This window comes from Apium graveolens, chromosome 5 (genome assembly GCF_009905375.1).
Source record: "Apium graveolens cultivar Ventura chromosome 5, ASM990537v1, whole genome shotgun sequence".
Classification (NCBI taxonomy): Eukaryota; Viridiplantae; Streptophyta; class Magnoliopsida; order Apiales; family Apiaceae; genus Apium; species Apium graveolens.
The window spans coordinates 141,710,085-141,725,349 of NC_133651.1; the positions used below are offsets into that span (position 1 = coordinate 141,710,085).

The 15,265-nt window shown below is 35.8% G+C and overlaps 1 long non-coding RNA gene across 1 annotated transcript; it reads left to right on the top strand.

The window, feature by feature from the left end:
• The first annotated feature begins 7,548 nt into the window (after nt 1-7,548).
• Nucleotides 7,549-8,974, top strand: LOC141724079 (uncharacterized). The gene is made up of 3 exons (XR_012576482.1): nt 7,549-7,868; nt 7,990-8,067; nt 8,929-8,974. It is a non-coding gene; the product is annotated as an uncharacterized LOC141724079 (long non-coding RNA).
• Nucleotides 8,975-15,265: the final 6,291 nt, after the last annotated feature.

Consider the following 15,265-nt stretch of genomic DNA (forward strand, 5'->3'; position numbering starts at 1 on the left):
GGAGGCCAAGTAGGTAGCCTCTTCCAAATTAAATAAATTTTGTGTATGATTCTTACTTGTTTTTCTTTTAGTATATTTTAATATAATTCGCGTAGCTAGTATCTATTGCAAAATCCTCATTTCCCCTGTCTAAGTACAAAATGCATTTTGTATTAATTCTTATGCAATTTGGTGTGACTTGTGTACATGAGCAAGAAATGGTGAATGAGGGAGAACAAGTAGCTCTCTGTTGGTTATTTTGTATAATTTCATATCAAAGGATGGTCGACGAGTATTTTCCTATCCAAGGATAGCTTGGATTTTATGTTGTAGTTGTTGGAGTTAGAGATGAGACTCTTATGTAGTGGTATGGTTTGGAGATTGAGACTTTTACTTAATAGTTTGGTTCGAAAAATTGAGATTCATGTATGCAAATTTGATATTTTATTAATTATATATGGGATTGTTACATTTGACTATTCTAGTGTAATATATGTTTACATATAATGTTATATTACATATGGTAGTGTTGCTTAATTACAAAAAATTGGTGTTACAATAGATAAAACATACTGTTACAATAGGTTGTGGGACCCAACCTTGTGGTTCCCATTTATGCAATATTGATCAAGCTATTGTATCACTCATTTTGTGTTATATTTGGGCCTTTTAGTGTTACAGTAGGTGCCTATTGTAACGTTTTCCTCTCTGTTACAATAGATCAGTGAAGTGTTACATTAGGGTGTCTATTGTAAAGCTCATATATGTAACTCCCCCTGGTGTTACAATAGACCTATTGTAACGCTTTTGGGGCCTATTGTAACACCATTTCGGCATTACAATAGCCCACTGATGGCGTAGGGGAACTTGATGATAAATCATATAAAACACCTTAGTAGATTTAACTTAGTGAATTTTGTAGCACTCGACGGATGATCAAACATAGTCCCGAAGGATGATTCAATATAGTCCCGACGGATGATTCAATATAGTCACGACGGATGATGATTTGATATCCATCGAGTGAGTAGCTTATGTAACAATAAGTATTGTAGCATATTTCTGCAAACAACTTTGTGTAGATTATGTAGGAGCAGATGAGTCATGTTGACTACTAGTAGATATGCAGAATAGGTTGATTAATTGCAAATATGAAATGTCTTGTAATTCTGTATAAGTGTAATAAAATCAAGTGTCAAATAGCTACCCGACGGATGATCAACAAAGCTACCCGATGGATAACAAGCATGTACCCGACGGATGATCAATTCAAATATCTGTTGACAGTGACAATACAGTCACATGTGTTGGGTGTTTGCAAAAGGAATGTGGCAGCCTGTTTAGCAAGAAATCGAGAACAAAGAAGCATTACCATTTCTATGCAAGTTATGAAGATTTTCAAAGATGCTGGAATAGAGTAATGAAGCAGCATGGAGTTAGACTTGATAGGTTTTGTTTTATTATCCTGTCTTATTACCATGTAAACTTGGTGATATATAAACCAAGTGTAGCTAGTAAAATAAACAACTAAGCAAACACATTTAGAAGAGAAATAGAAAAAGCTGTACTTGTCAAAAATTTCTTTGTAGTTTGTTTGTTCAACTTGTAAAGCAGTTGTGAGCCAATTTAAGCTTCACAGAGTTCTCAAATCGATATATATATATATATATATATATATATCTGGTGGATACATTCAAATCCACCAGAAAGTTTTAAAGACTTGTGTTTTTATTACTTTGTGTTTGATTTACTTAATTCTTTATTCCACACTTTGCAAATCAAAACACTTATATATATATATTGAGTTAGAACATTTTTATAAATCTCAAAAAGAGGCCAGAATTACATTTAACCCCCTTCTGTAATTCTTGTTGTATTGTTAGGGAATAACAATTGGCATCAGAGCAAGCTCTTGAAGTACAAAGAGTGTAAATATCACAACAAGCAGCAAGATGAACAAGAAGGATGTTGGAGTTAAAATTCCATTTCTGGACAAAGACATTTATCTCCACTGAAAGGTGAAAATGCATCTACATCTTCTTTCTCAAGATGAGGCCTATGTGGATTGCATAGAGAGAGGACTTCATGTACCAATGAGAGCTATAACTGGCAATGAACCATCTGTTCCCAAGCCTAGGCATGAATGGCCAGATCCTGATATTGAGCAAGTCTAGAAAGACAAGAAGGCCATGAATATATTATTCAATGGAGTTGATGGTGACATGTTTGATAACATCATTAACTGCAAAACAGCCAAGGAGGTTTGGGACACTATCTAGATTATTTGTGATGGTACTGAGCAAGTAAGGGAGAATAAGATGTAGCTGCTAATTCAACAATATGAGCACTTCATTGTGAAGATAGTGAGTCTGTCACTGATATTTTTAGTAGATTTCAAAAACTACTAAATGCTCTGAAGTTGCATGGAAGAGTCCATCAGAAAAAAGACTCTAACCTCAAGTTCCTTAGATCTCTTCCAAAGGAGTGGAAACCAACGACAGTCTCATTGAGAAATTCTCAGGATTACAAGGAGTTTACCTTGGAGAGACTGTATGGCATCCTGAAGACTTATGAGCTTGAAATAGAGCAAGATGAGAGGATAGAGAAAGGAAGGAAGAAAGGAGGGTCCATAGCACTGGTTGTTGAGTTAGAGAAAGAGAAAGAGATGAAGGTAGAAGTTGTTGAGTCTACTTCAAAGATCTGTGAGAACAAGGGCAAAGAGCTGGTAGCTAAAAATGAAGATCATTTGAGCCTAGATGACATGGATGATATTGATGAGCATTTAGCATTCCTTTCCAGAAGATTTTCCAAGCTCAAGTTCAAAAAGAACTTTGGAGCAGCCAAGCCTAGTAGAAACATGGTGGATAAATCCAAATTTAAATGTTTCAAATGTGGCTTGGCAGGTCATTTTTTCGATGAGTGTAGAAAGTCGGATTCCAGCAAAAAGAAGTTTGAGCCTGTTGATTACAAACAGAAATATTTTGAGTTGCTTAAGCAAAAGGAAAGGGATTTCATTACACAGGAAAATGACTGGGTAGCTAATGGATTGGATGAAGATGAGGATGTAAGCTATGTCAATCTATCCCTAATGGCCAAGTCTAATGTAACAGAAACAAGTTCTTCAAGTAATCAGGTAATCACCACCAACCTAGCATATATATCTAAAGCTGAGTGTAATGATGCAATCAATGACATGTCTACAGAATTATATCACTTGCGTGTTACAATTAAGTCCCTTACTAAGGAAAATGCTAAAATTAAAGAAAACAATTTGTAATTAAGCGAGAGGAATAATGTGCTAGAGTCTCAGTTTATTGAATTTGAAAAATTGAGAATTGAGTGTAAGATTGCTAAGGATGAATTAACCGAGTCCTTGAAGAAAGAAGAGATTTTAAAGAAGCAGCTTGAACGAGAACATGAAGTGATTAAAGCATGGAAATCATCTAGAGATGTCCATGCTCAAATCACTAAATTCAAGGTATTGAGTCCTTTTATGAAGCAGCCCGGCAAAAGAGTAAGGAAAAGCTGGAATCCAATTTGGTTGAAGGATTGCTAACAGATGTGGACTCGACGGATGATGAGTATGATCCGTCAGATAATCAAAAGGATTATCTGTCGAGTGACAAAGAGCCACATCCGTCAGCTGTTGTAACACCGCCAAATCCGGGGTCGGGGATCCGGGTTATCACGAGTTCCATTTCCCTTATCCATACTTAATCTTAATAGTCAACCAACTGCTGCGTACTGTGACCCCACAATATACACACACACCATAAGTTATAGTCTCAGAGATGAATACCAAAATAACACAAGTCATTTTATTCCACAATTATAAACCATTTCACCTTAAAAAGGGTTTCTGAATAATTTACATATTCTTTGCCATTATTACAATTCATAAATATACATAGTCTAGTACATCAACAGTTGAAAGCCTAGCCTATTGGTAATTCCTACCTCAACTACTGCGGCATCAACGTCTCCAAAAAACTGCGGAATGTTTCCTAACCGCTTGCGAATTGGGAGCTTGGTCCTGTTCATCTTTTCTATCTGTTGTTGTGTGATGAAAGAAGAAAGCAAGGGTGAGCAACAAGCCCACCGAAATAATATGTATAATAATTAACAATATATGAGCATTCCCATAGTACTCATGGAAGTCTTGGTCAAGAAGAAATGAACCAAGTTTGTTATCTTAACGCGACCAAGTCGCAAAATATTCAGTATATATATACATATATACTTTTCACAATCTTTGAAATCCTCTGACATGAATAATATACACAGAGTTCCAGTTTATAACTGTATAAAAATATCGTTGCAAGGTGATCTCATATATCTAACCTTGTCTCAACATTTTTCTGAAAATCTTTGACAAGCATAAAATAATCATTTACTAGATATACGTTTAAAAGATGAAGTTACAAGATACTCTAATATACTTATATCTTTTCCGAATACTACTTGAACTACCACCGTTCAAGTTATAATTAGTTTCAAAAGTTCATCACACTGATGAGATTACAAGATAAGACTTGAATAGATTCAATCTTTGAATTATTATTTGAAAGAAATGAAGTTACGAGATACTTCATTAAGTCCCGATATATATATACCTATATATATACATTTCATACACTTCTTGAAAACCTCTGTTATGAAAATTATAAACAGAGTTACAATATCCAATGAATTTGGAAAGGAGAAAACCTTGGCATAAACCTGATATCTTGCTGATCAGGCAAAGATACCAATAAGTAACCTTTTCTACTAGGACCTTGTGCTGGACCGCCACCCGGCCTCTTACGCGTTGATGGGCTGCCACCCAGCCACTTACACTTTGATAGACCGTACCCCGGCCTGTCGCTTATGCCGGCTCAATTAGATGGACTTACTTCCCAAACGTTGGGTAAGTAATCAATTCATTTATCAAAACAGCAACCTTGTTGCGAATATAAAATACACCACAGAGCCGGATCCCTCAGGTTTTGAGCGAGTATTTAAATCCCCTTCGAAAGGAGGATCTTAAATGTAAAAAAGAGTTTTGGGATCCGCCCGAACTTTTAAAAATCATTTTGAAGACTCGAAAACATTTTTAAGAATGTTTGGAGTAGTGCTGAATATTATTATTTAAATAATATTCTCATAAAGAATAACCTTTATAAAAATAATTGAAGTAGAAGTTTTAAAACTCATACTTGAAATGAATATTAAATAACCAAAGATATACTTATACGAAAGTACGATCTTTATTTGAATAATCGAAAATAAGTTTGATTATCGAAACATTATTCTTTAATAAAATAAAGAATATTATTTAATAAAAGAAGCGGAGTCATAAGTCCTCGAATGAATATTTAAAATAATATTCATTTAATACAATAAGCGGAGTCATAAGTCCTCGAATGAATATTCAAAATAATATCCATTTAATAAAATAAAGTTATCGAATAAACCTTATTCGATTAATAGTTTTGAAAACTATATATATATAATATACTCGGGAACATCGCCTCCCGGTTTAGAAAATGTTCACCTTTGGGTCCCCTATACTAAGGGTATACGCAACTACTACTTATCTCTAACATAGGTATTATGCAACTTATAAGTATTTAAATCAACAATTAGATATCAAGATTTCGAAACAGGCATGCATATATATATCATATCACATGCTCCAATATATCGCAAGACTTTGTTAATAATAACCATGCACTTATCACAAGATAATGCATATACATATATACATCACAACAACAGTATAACGGGTAGAAAACTTGCCTGAGCGATTGGGGGCGGTAAAAGGCCTGGGACAAGTCTGGTAACCTATAAACAACATATAAGTTGGAATTAAACCAAAGTCGCTTAAGAATATAGACTTTTAACCAATTAGACTCTAACGCTCGCTTTTGCGCTTAATGATTCACTTAAGTCGCTCGAGTACCCTCGGCTCCATCATTTTTAATAAATTAACCATTAAGAGTTTTAAGGTGATTCTTTTGCGAATACCCTACTAACTGCCTAACCCACTTTACATAATTGTTTCATACTCCAATTAGTCATTTAAGGGCCTTAACCAAGGTTTCAAAGTAAGGTGAGGGGTAATGGTTCGGTCGCGAAACGCCGTTACTTAAAATAGTCGTTTCTCCTAAACCGTACATCGGATTCAAGCGAACCACATATCAAAACGAAGCTCGTAACATGAACTATCTAATCATGGTAATGATCAAAACCTAACAGTGATTTCACGGGTCCTGATGTTAAGAACAAAAGCAGTTTAAGGTAAATCGGGCATTACGACGGCTATGTTTACGCGATTACCAAAATTATACAACTCCAAATCAATCCACAATCAATCCCACAATCATTACTACAACCAAAATCCATCCATAATCTACTAAAAAAGCCCCAACATCTCAAGTTCTCCAATTTATACTACTCTAAATCATGAACTAAATGCTTATACTTAAGTTCATTAACTAATAATCAAGATTTACAACTCCAAAAACATTACAAAACCAACCAATATCTAAATATTCAATAACCATGCTTCTCATGAACTATACTACTCATAACAAGCTCTTAACATTCAATAATAATGCTAGGTTAAGAGATTATACCTTCCTTGATAGTAGGAGTAACTAATGAGCTTGAAACAACCTTGGAAAAAACCTTACTAAAGCTTTATCTAAACAAAAACACAAGATCAAAATTTCAAGTTCTTAAAAAACACTATTCACTCTCTTCTTCCATGAATTATTGGAAGAGATTGTTAAGGAATTGGAAGCTTAGATTCATAGGATATCTATATCTATGTACAAGGAACCTTGGATAATTACCTCACTAATTAACAAAGCTTGGAACTTGAATTTGGATTTTTTTCTTCTTTGAAAAAGAGATGAAGCCGAGAGCTTCTTTGCTTGGAAAGTGAAAGTCAACTTGTGTTTTTTGTTTTTGATTTGTTTTGGCTTGGTTGCTTTGTTTTTGTTGTTAATTGAAGTGTTACCATGGTAAATTTTGTGTGGCTTATAATCAACCAACAATTCCTTCCCATTGTGTCATGTTTATGTCATCTTCTGTAAGAACCCTGATTTTTGTAATATTTTAAAACTTCTGTGAATAATAACTTGAGCTAATTAAGTAATACGTATGGGGATCATCATAAAATGAATAGTGGAATTTTGAGAATTCGAGATCATATTCTTGTGTATCGAGGAAAATAAGTGAATGTAAAAGCCGACGAAATTCGAAGATTCACAATTATACTACGTGTTTTCGTATCCGTAAAGAATGGCGTAGAACCGGGAATACTACGTGAAATAAATAATATATCAAGGTGTTTCTATGATCAAGAGAAGGAATGGAATTGGTTATAGGATTATAAGCGACAAAAGAAATCGCTACGAAACAAGTCGTTATACGTGGAAACTATCGGAATGGAACGACGATTGCATTTACGATAAATAAACGAATGAGAAATTAAATCCCATGCAAGTTGGCCATGCATAACCAAGTCCTAACTAGTATTTAGGAGTGTAACTAGATGATTAGAAGCTAACTAGAATAGTTAGTGGAATAGTGTTGAATAGTGATGGGAGACAAACAAGTACACAAGCCATACTTCTCCCTTTTCTCACTTCACCACACAATCAAACCAACCCATACCTTTTCCAAATTATTGTCAAATCTGCTGCATACATCCCATATATTCATTGTACACTCCCACACTTTAGCCACAAAAGAAAACAACCCCTTTTCCCTCACTTAAAGCTCTCCCATTTTTCATTCCAGCAGTTCGGATTTTCTGAGCAAGGGAGAAAGAAAAATTCATAACTCAAAATATACGCATTCAAATATCATGAAATTTTTACCATAGCTTTTCTATATCATGGGTAAGCTTCGTACCAAATTTCAGCCTCAAATTATTTTTTTTCAATTTTATAAAAATGTTTGAATGAGGTGCTGAAAGGTAACTCCGAAATTTTAACTTGTTTCTTTGTTTTGTTTCTTAAGGATCTAGCCCTTCTAAGTGTTTTCTAAGCAAACCAAGCCTCAATCATCCTAGCACTAACCTTCCTAGTATCCAAGAAGGTATAACTTTCAACCTTTTAAGGTTTTATGGTTGAATTTAAGAGTTATGTTTGTTGTAGTGTTAAGATCCAAAGGATTGTGTTTGTTTGAGTTTGTATTGATTATGTTCTTACTAAAGACTTGAGATGTTGAGTTGTAATCCATGTATGTGGTAATATATAGAGCATATAAGGTTCATGTGGGTGGATCTTGAGAAGTACTTGTGTTTATGATGGTTATAGGTAGTGATTGTGTTAAGATCAAGTAGTAGAAATTGAGTTTGGGCATTCTTGCACTTGATCTGTTTTCTGCAGGACATTCGGCCATGAAAATTGTTAAAATTTGAAAGCCACTGGCCATTACTAGATAGAGATTGTTTTATAGTTTCTATACATGTATAGATCATCATGAGGAGATTTACGGTTTAGGAGTTATGGTCGTTTTAGTGTAAAACATTTCTGCGATTAGCCAACTGCACTTAAGTCCACTTACATGGTGATTTTGAAGGACTTAAAATAATTTCGAGATTCTGGAAAAATTATGAAAAATGGATATGACAGTATAGAAGAATGTTCAAAAAGAATTTTGAGAAAATATTAATTTTTCGATTTTATAAAAATGTTTTGGTAAAGAGAGCGTAAGCGAGAAACGCATAAAAACCTAGTTTTGACGCGCGTTTTCTCACGTTCGAGCTTAAAACTCGAAATGGACTTTCTAAAGCGAACGATCGATTTCAAAACTCGACCATGTTATAAAATGAGAATATAAGTGTTGAGAATATGACGATCGGAGATTCATTATACTTGAGTAGTTGCGAAAGTTGCTTAATAAAAGCGAGACGTTAATCGCGTACTAACTTAGACCATTGGTTCTTGTTTATAGATCCCAACCAAACACCAGAGACCATACCACTTCGATTACTCGAGGCAAGTTTTCGAAACCCTATCTCATACTATCCATGCTATATATATACTGTTGTGATATTGATGCCATGATTTACAGTTCAAATATATATATGCTTGTCTATGATATCAATGCATACGAATTATGCGATTGTTTACGAAAACAAATTTCGTTTTACACGAGTATGAGAAATTGAAACGTATTTCAAATATAATATAGGATAATGGGAGTCGGAAATATTTTAATAACATTTAATTCCGGAGAGAGCCGAACGCGAAAGATTTCTATTTCGATAAACAAAGTACGTTCGCGTAATATATATATCAAGCGAACGATTGAGATTTTGACTTAAACTTCGAGAAATATTGGTTTATTCATTTAAGGGACACCCTTACTTGATTGATTATTTTATAAAGCGATACTTAAGGGATTATTAAATATAAAGAAAGTATTTAAAAATATACTGAATAGTTTATAAATCATTTCACATTATTTAATAAAGATTTAACTATTCAAAGAGCAATTATAGGATACCAAATCCTGTTTTGATTATTTGATTAAGGTGTCTCCATTCGTTGGACCTTATTCAGAAATATTTTGTATTTAAGGTTTTTTATTAATTCATTGAACCTTAATTAGAAATACTTTGTACTTAAGATTTTATCAATTTATTGAACCTTATACAGATATATTTTATTTATAAGATTTTATCAATTCATTGAATCCCTATTAGATTATTATGAGACCTTAGATATTTAATATCTTTGGACTTCTAAAAACTTATTTAAAAATAGACATAGTTCCCAAGGGTACTTTCTAAATTATTCAAAACTCTTGAAAGAGATTAATCATTTGAAACCTATCAAAACCTTAGGGAACTTAGTCTAGAAGCATAAGAGTTTTGCTTCCTCGTTCAATAAAGAACAAGTGAGTAATATATGTGTCACCCTACTACAGATAGGGATTTGAAAATGATTTTAAATTCAAAACTCCGACAACTCCAAAAGATCAATTCAGTTAAAAGTGATGAATAAAACATCTTATTTACAGGTCAACTTTTAACGACCTATTCCTTCGAAAAAGGATTTTGAGCAAAAGATATAACTGTTTTGGGACTGGAATGTGGCCTGCCCGGCACGGAGTGGTATCGGGCAGTGACCAGGCGCGGAGTGGCGCATTATGCAAGCGCGGAGTGGCGCATTGTACGGTTATATGGTCTATGTGACCATTGACTTTCGGACTTGCACGGCAATGGGCAACCACCGTGTAGTGTCTTGATGAGCCCAAAGGCGGCTAGGTTTGTATTCCTTCTACTAGTAGAGAAAATTTCGTATTCGGCTGATCACCGATACGTGGTTTATTCCAGTATAGTCCCTTTCTTCCATTTTGGAAAAACTGTTGTGAAATATACAACAGAGAGCCGATAAGGCTGAGTTTTAAATAAGGATATTGATGAATATATATCAAATCCATTTGAGAAATCTGCCGATAAGACTGAGTTTAAATAAGGATGTTGATGATTATATATCAAATCCATTTGAGAAATCTGCCGATAAGGCTGAGTTTTAAATTGGGATGTTGACGAATATATATCACACCCATATGAGAATCTTGGTTCGAGTAACATCTTGAGATTTTGAAATAAAATGAGTACGAGTATAAAATGATTTTGAGAAGGAGATGAATACAAGTATTCAGTGGATATACTATTGTAGTTGATTTTGAGAATTTTATAAATTTGATAAGCATATAAACTTTCAGAACGCTTTGGAGATACAAAGTATAATTATTGGTTTTATTTATCCTTACATACTTAATTATGGGGATATATACCTTGCTGAGCTTTAATGCTCACCCTTGCTTTTATATATCATATCACAACAGACTACCAGCATGGATCAGGTCCTTCGGCGGGTAAGGAACGCTCGTGAGTTCCGTAGGCTTTTTGTGCGCCAGCCCCGTCAGGTAGATAAGTGGAAATGATTTATTTAATAATGTTTCCAAGCATATAACCTGTGTGTGTGTGAGTCTGAATAAAAGGTCGAGTAATATTGTGAAAAGAGAATTATTTAATTAATAAGTGATCGTAACAACCCGAATTCACGACCTTGGATTTGGGGGTGTTACAAAAATGGTATCAGAGCCAAAGGTTATAAGTCTTGGAAATAGTAAGAGTAAAATGGGTAGACTGAGGATCTAAAAGTTAACAAGAACTCTCATCGAGTTCGTAGTCGGATTACTATGGAGTAGTCGCGACGGTAGTACCCAAGGGGACCTTAGCTTTAAGAGTTGAGGCATTGGTTGAGTTATTAACAGTTGATTGAAAAGCCAACATTAAGGGAAGAGAATGAGTTGTAGTACTCATAGAAAAGATTTCTAAGAGTTATATGTGAAAGAGAGTCCATTGGTTGAGCCAATAGAGTTTGTTGATGGACTACCAGGAGTTATGTTGAAGTGTTTATGTGAAGTGTTATACGGAAATTGATGGAATCGTTTAAGATCGACAGAATGTGGAAAGGAGAAAATTGTACATGATTTTTTTATAATGTTGATATAGAAGTGGAGCTAAGTCTCCGGAGAAAGCGGGACGAAGACGATACCCCAATACCATGTGTTGATTGGAAAACCCGAGTCTTGCCACTCATAGCTCTTTATAGAGTGTCCTTGAGGAGACATATTAGGCAAGAATCAAGATGCTTAATTCTTTTACTATTATGGTTATTACGTTACCTGAATTGGTTGAAAGTATTGTTCCGATAATAAGGGTTCAATACATGACGAACAACGATTCTACCAAGAATGGTATTCGCTATACCATTGAGGAATCTATGTCCTATAAGGAAGATTTTAACGTGTCCCAAGATGAGAATGCTATGCGATAATACGAAATCATTTCGTCCGTTAAGCCATTATGGTTTGGCACGGAAAGCGAGAATCGACAGAATAATTTCTGAAAAGTTTCATGCTCCTGCAATCAACGCAGCAAGCTCCGAACTATTGGAGGAGAAGACCAATAAGTCTGACGCAGAATTTCAAGATTGGGATGTCACTAGGAGCTACGTGTATATTCTCGACAGGATGTCGTCTTTTGTTAACACATCAAATCAGGTGCGTGGGCACAACGTTGCGAGTAACTAAAGAGGAATGAAGAATGTATTTGTGACAAAGCGAGTTATTAAGCGACTTTAACATAATGAGTAGAGACGCGAATAATGTTATATTGGTGTTCTTTTATATTAGCATAACGATGCCACCCCGACATATTGGGAAACTAGAGCAAACCCTACTGAATTGGTAAACCAAAATAACCAAGAACACGAGGAAGTCGAATATAATGAATTCGACTTAGAGGATTACAATGAAGAAGAAACTATGGATACTAATGAGGGGGAAGGCCAGAGCGGAAACCCCATGGACCAAATTATGAATCTTCTTCGATAGAATTTAAATTGTCACCCTCAACCCAGGTTGATCATGTTCCAGTTACTAATGTCTTTAAGGCCTTTAAGTTGTTAAAACCCCCAGAAATTTCAATGGATTGCTAACCTGTTAAGGCCAGAGCTTGGCTGAAAGAAATGGAAAAGAGCTTTGAGATAGTGCCCATAGAAGAGACGCAAAAGACTGTGTTCACCAATTATATGCTGAAAGGAGAAGCAAATTATTAGTGGGAACCTAAAGGAACCCTGGAGACTGATGTGATTACCATATGGGGAAAAGTATTTCCCAGGTTTATGGAGGCTCAGATGGAGTTGAAGTTTCTAGAGATTAAGTAAGATAAGATGTCAGTGGCTGTGTACAAAGCCAAATTTATTGAACTGTCAAGATTCGTGCCGGAGTTTGTGAACATGAAAGAGAAAAAGGCAAGGAGATTTCAGCAAGGGCTGAAACAATGAATTCAGGACCGAGTGTCATTACTTGAGATAACAGACTATGTGCAAAAAAGCCTCGATTGTAGAGGCAGAGAGTGAGCAAGGTCAAAAAGAGGAAGAGAGCAAGAAGAGGAGTTCAGAAGCCAAGGCGGCAGAGCGATAACAGAAGTTTCTGATTAGGACTGAGAGGGGAGCGGTGTCCAAACGCGCAGTGGTACCGGGTTTAGCGAACCGGTAAGCAAGAGTATCACCCAGGGAGGTGGTCAATATAGGACTACGTTTCGTAACCAGTTTCGGTCACCCCTACCAGATCATAAGTCATGTGGGGAGAAACATCCCGAGGTATGTAATGTGGGAAAAGAGCTACTGAGGTGCTTTAATTGCAACCAACCAGGACATTATTCTAGCAACTGCCCCAACCCAGCTAGGGCGTGATAGCAGGTAACCTTTTACTCAATTTGGTTACTGCAAATATTCTGTTTAATTCTGAAGCAACTAAGTATTTTATATCGCGAGATTTTTGGCCAAGTTAAAACTTAATGTGATTCCAACGCGAGAATTATTGCGAATAAAAATAGTGAATCGAGAGGTTGTTCCAATTAATGAGATTCATCTAATCTGCAAGTGGGAACTAGGAGGGAAGGACTTTAAGTTGGACTTAATTCCTTTCAGGCTGAGAGAATTTGGTGTGGTCTTAAAAATGGATTGGTTATTGAGCAATGGTGCTCAGATTGATTATAAGGGAAAGAAAGTTAAAATCCGAATGCCGAACGGCAAGGAAATTATGATTAAGGGTCAGCGTCAGACCCAGAAATTTTTGAATATTGTTCAAGCGAAGAAATTATTGAGGAAAGATAGCAAAGCGTATTTAGCATACGTGGCGGGTACCAAGAGAGAAGCCCCGATGTACGTGACATACCAGTTGTTAACGAATTTGAGGATGTGTTTTCCAAAGACCTTTCAGGATTATCACCTGACCGAGAGATAGAGTTCGCTATCGAATTAGCATCAGGAACGGCATCAGTTTCAAAAAGCCCCATATAGGCTAGCCCCGGTTGAAATGAAAGAATTGACTTCACAGTTGCAAGAACTGTTGAACAAAGGAATGATGAGACTTAATATGTCACCATGAGGCACACCAATGTTGTTTGTCAAAAAGAAGGATGGCAGTATGCGATTGTGCACAGAGTATAGGGAACTGAATAAGCTGACTATTAAGAACATATACCCTCTCTCTAGAAATGATGATTCGTTTGACCAACTTGAAGGAGTTGTACACTTTTCGAAAATCGATCTAAGAACGGGATATCACCAACTGAAGATTAAAACAGGGAACAAATACCGTATTTCGCACGAGGTATGGACATTATGAGTTCTTGGTGACGTCGTTCGGGCTAAAGAATGCCCCAGTAGCTTTCATGGACTTTGTGAATCGAGTGTTTAAAAAGTATTTGGATGTGTGCGTCATTATTTTTTTATTGATAATATTTTAGTCTATTCTAAAACGGAAGAAGAACATGCGGAATATCTGAGGATAGTGGTAGAAGCATTGAGAAGAGAAAAGTTGTTTGCCAAATTCTCAAGGTACAAATTATGGCAAATTGAAGTTCAGATCTTAGGACAATTGATGAGCAGTGAAGGAGTGTTAGTTGACCCTACCAATGTTGAGGCAGTATTCCAATGAGAAAGAATAACCACACCTACGGAAGTAGGAACTTTTTGGGAATTAACCAGTTTTATGAGAGGTTCGTACAGGATTTTGCTAAGATATCAGGACCTTTGATTAGGCCTACTTGCAAAACGGAAAAGGTTGTGTGGAATGAAAAATGTGAGGAAAGTTTTCAGGAATTGAAAAGAAGTTTGGTATCAGCCCTCGTGCTGGCATTGCCCGATGGAAAGGGTGATTTTGTGATCTATAGTGATGCGTCACATAAAGGATTATGATGCATGCTCATGTGGCATGGGAAAATGGTTGCTTATGCCTCACGGCAGCTGAAGGAATATGAAGTAAGATACCCTACTCATGAATTAGAATTAGCAGTAATAGTTTTGCTTTGAAAAATTGGAGACAATATCCATACAGAGAAAATTGTGAGATCTACACTGACCATAAGAGCCTTAAGTATATATTTACTCAGAAAGAACTCAACAGGAGACAGAGGAGATGGTTAGAGTTAATGAAAGACTATGTCGGTGAGATTTTATATCACCCAGGGAAGGCCAATGTGGTGGTCGATGCCCTTAGTAGTAAAGAGAAACTCAAGATGTTGACAACGTCGGAGGAACTAGTGAGAGAACTCGAGGAGATGAAGATAGAGGTGAAGTCACTGGTAAAGGGACTGATGGACTAATTGAGATCAAATTAGAACTGGAATTGTTAGAAAAGATGGGACATTATCAGGAAGAGAAGACGAATGAAGAGCGAGAATCTTTGACTGAGAAGAAGT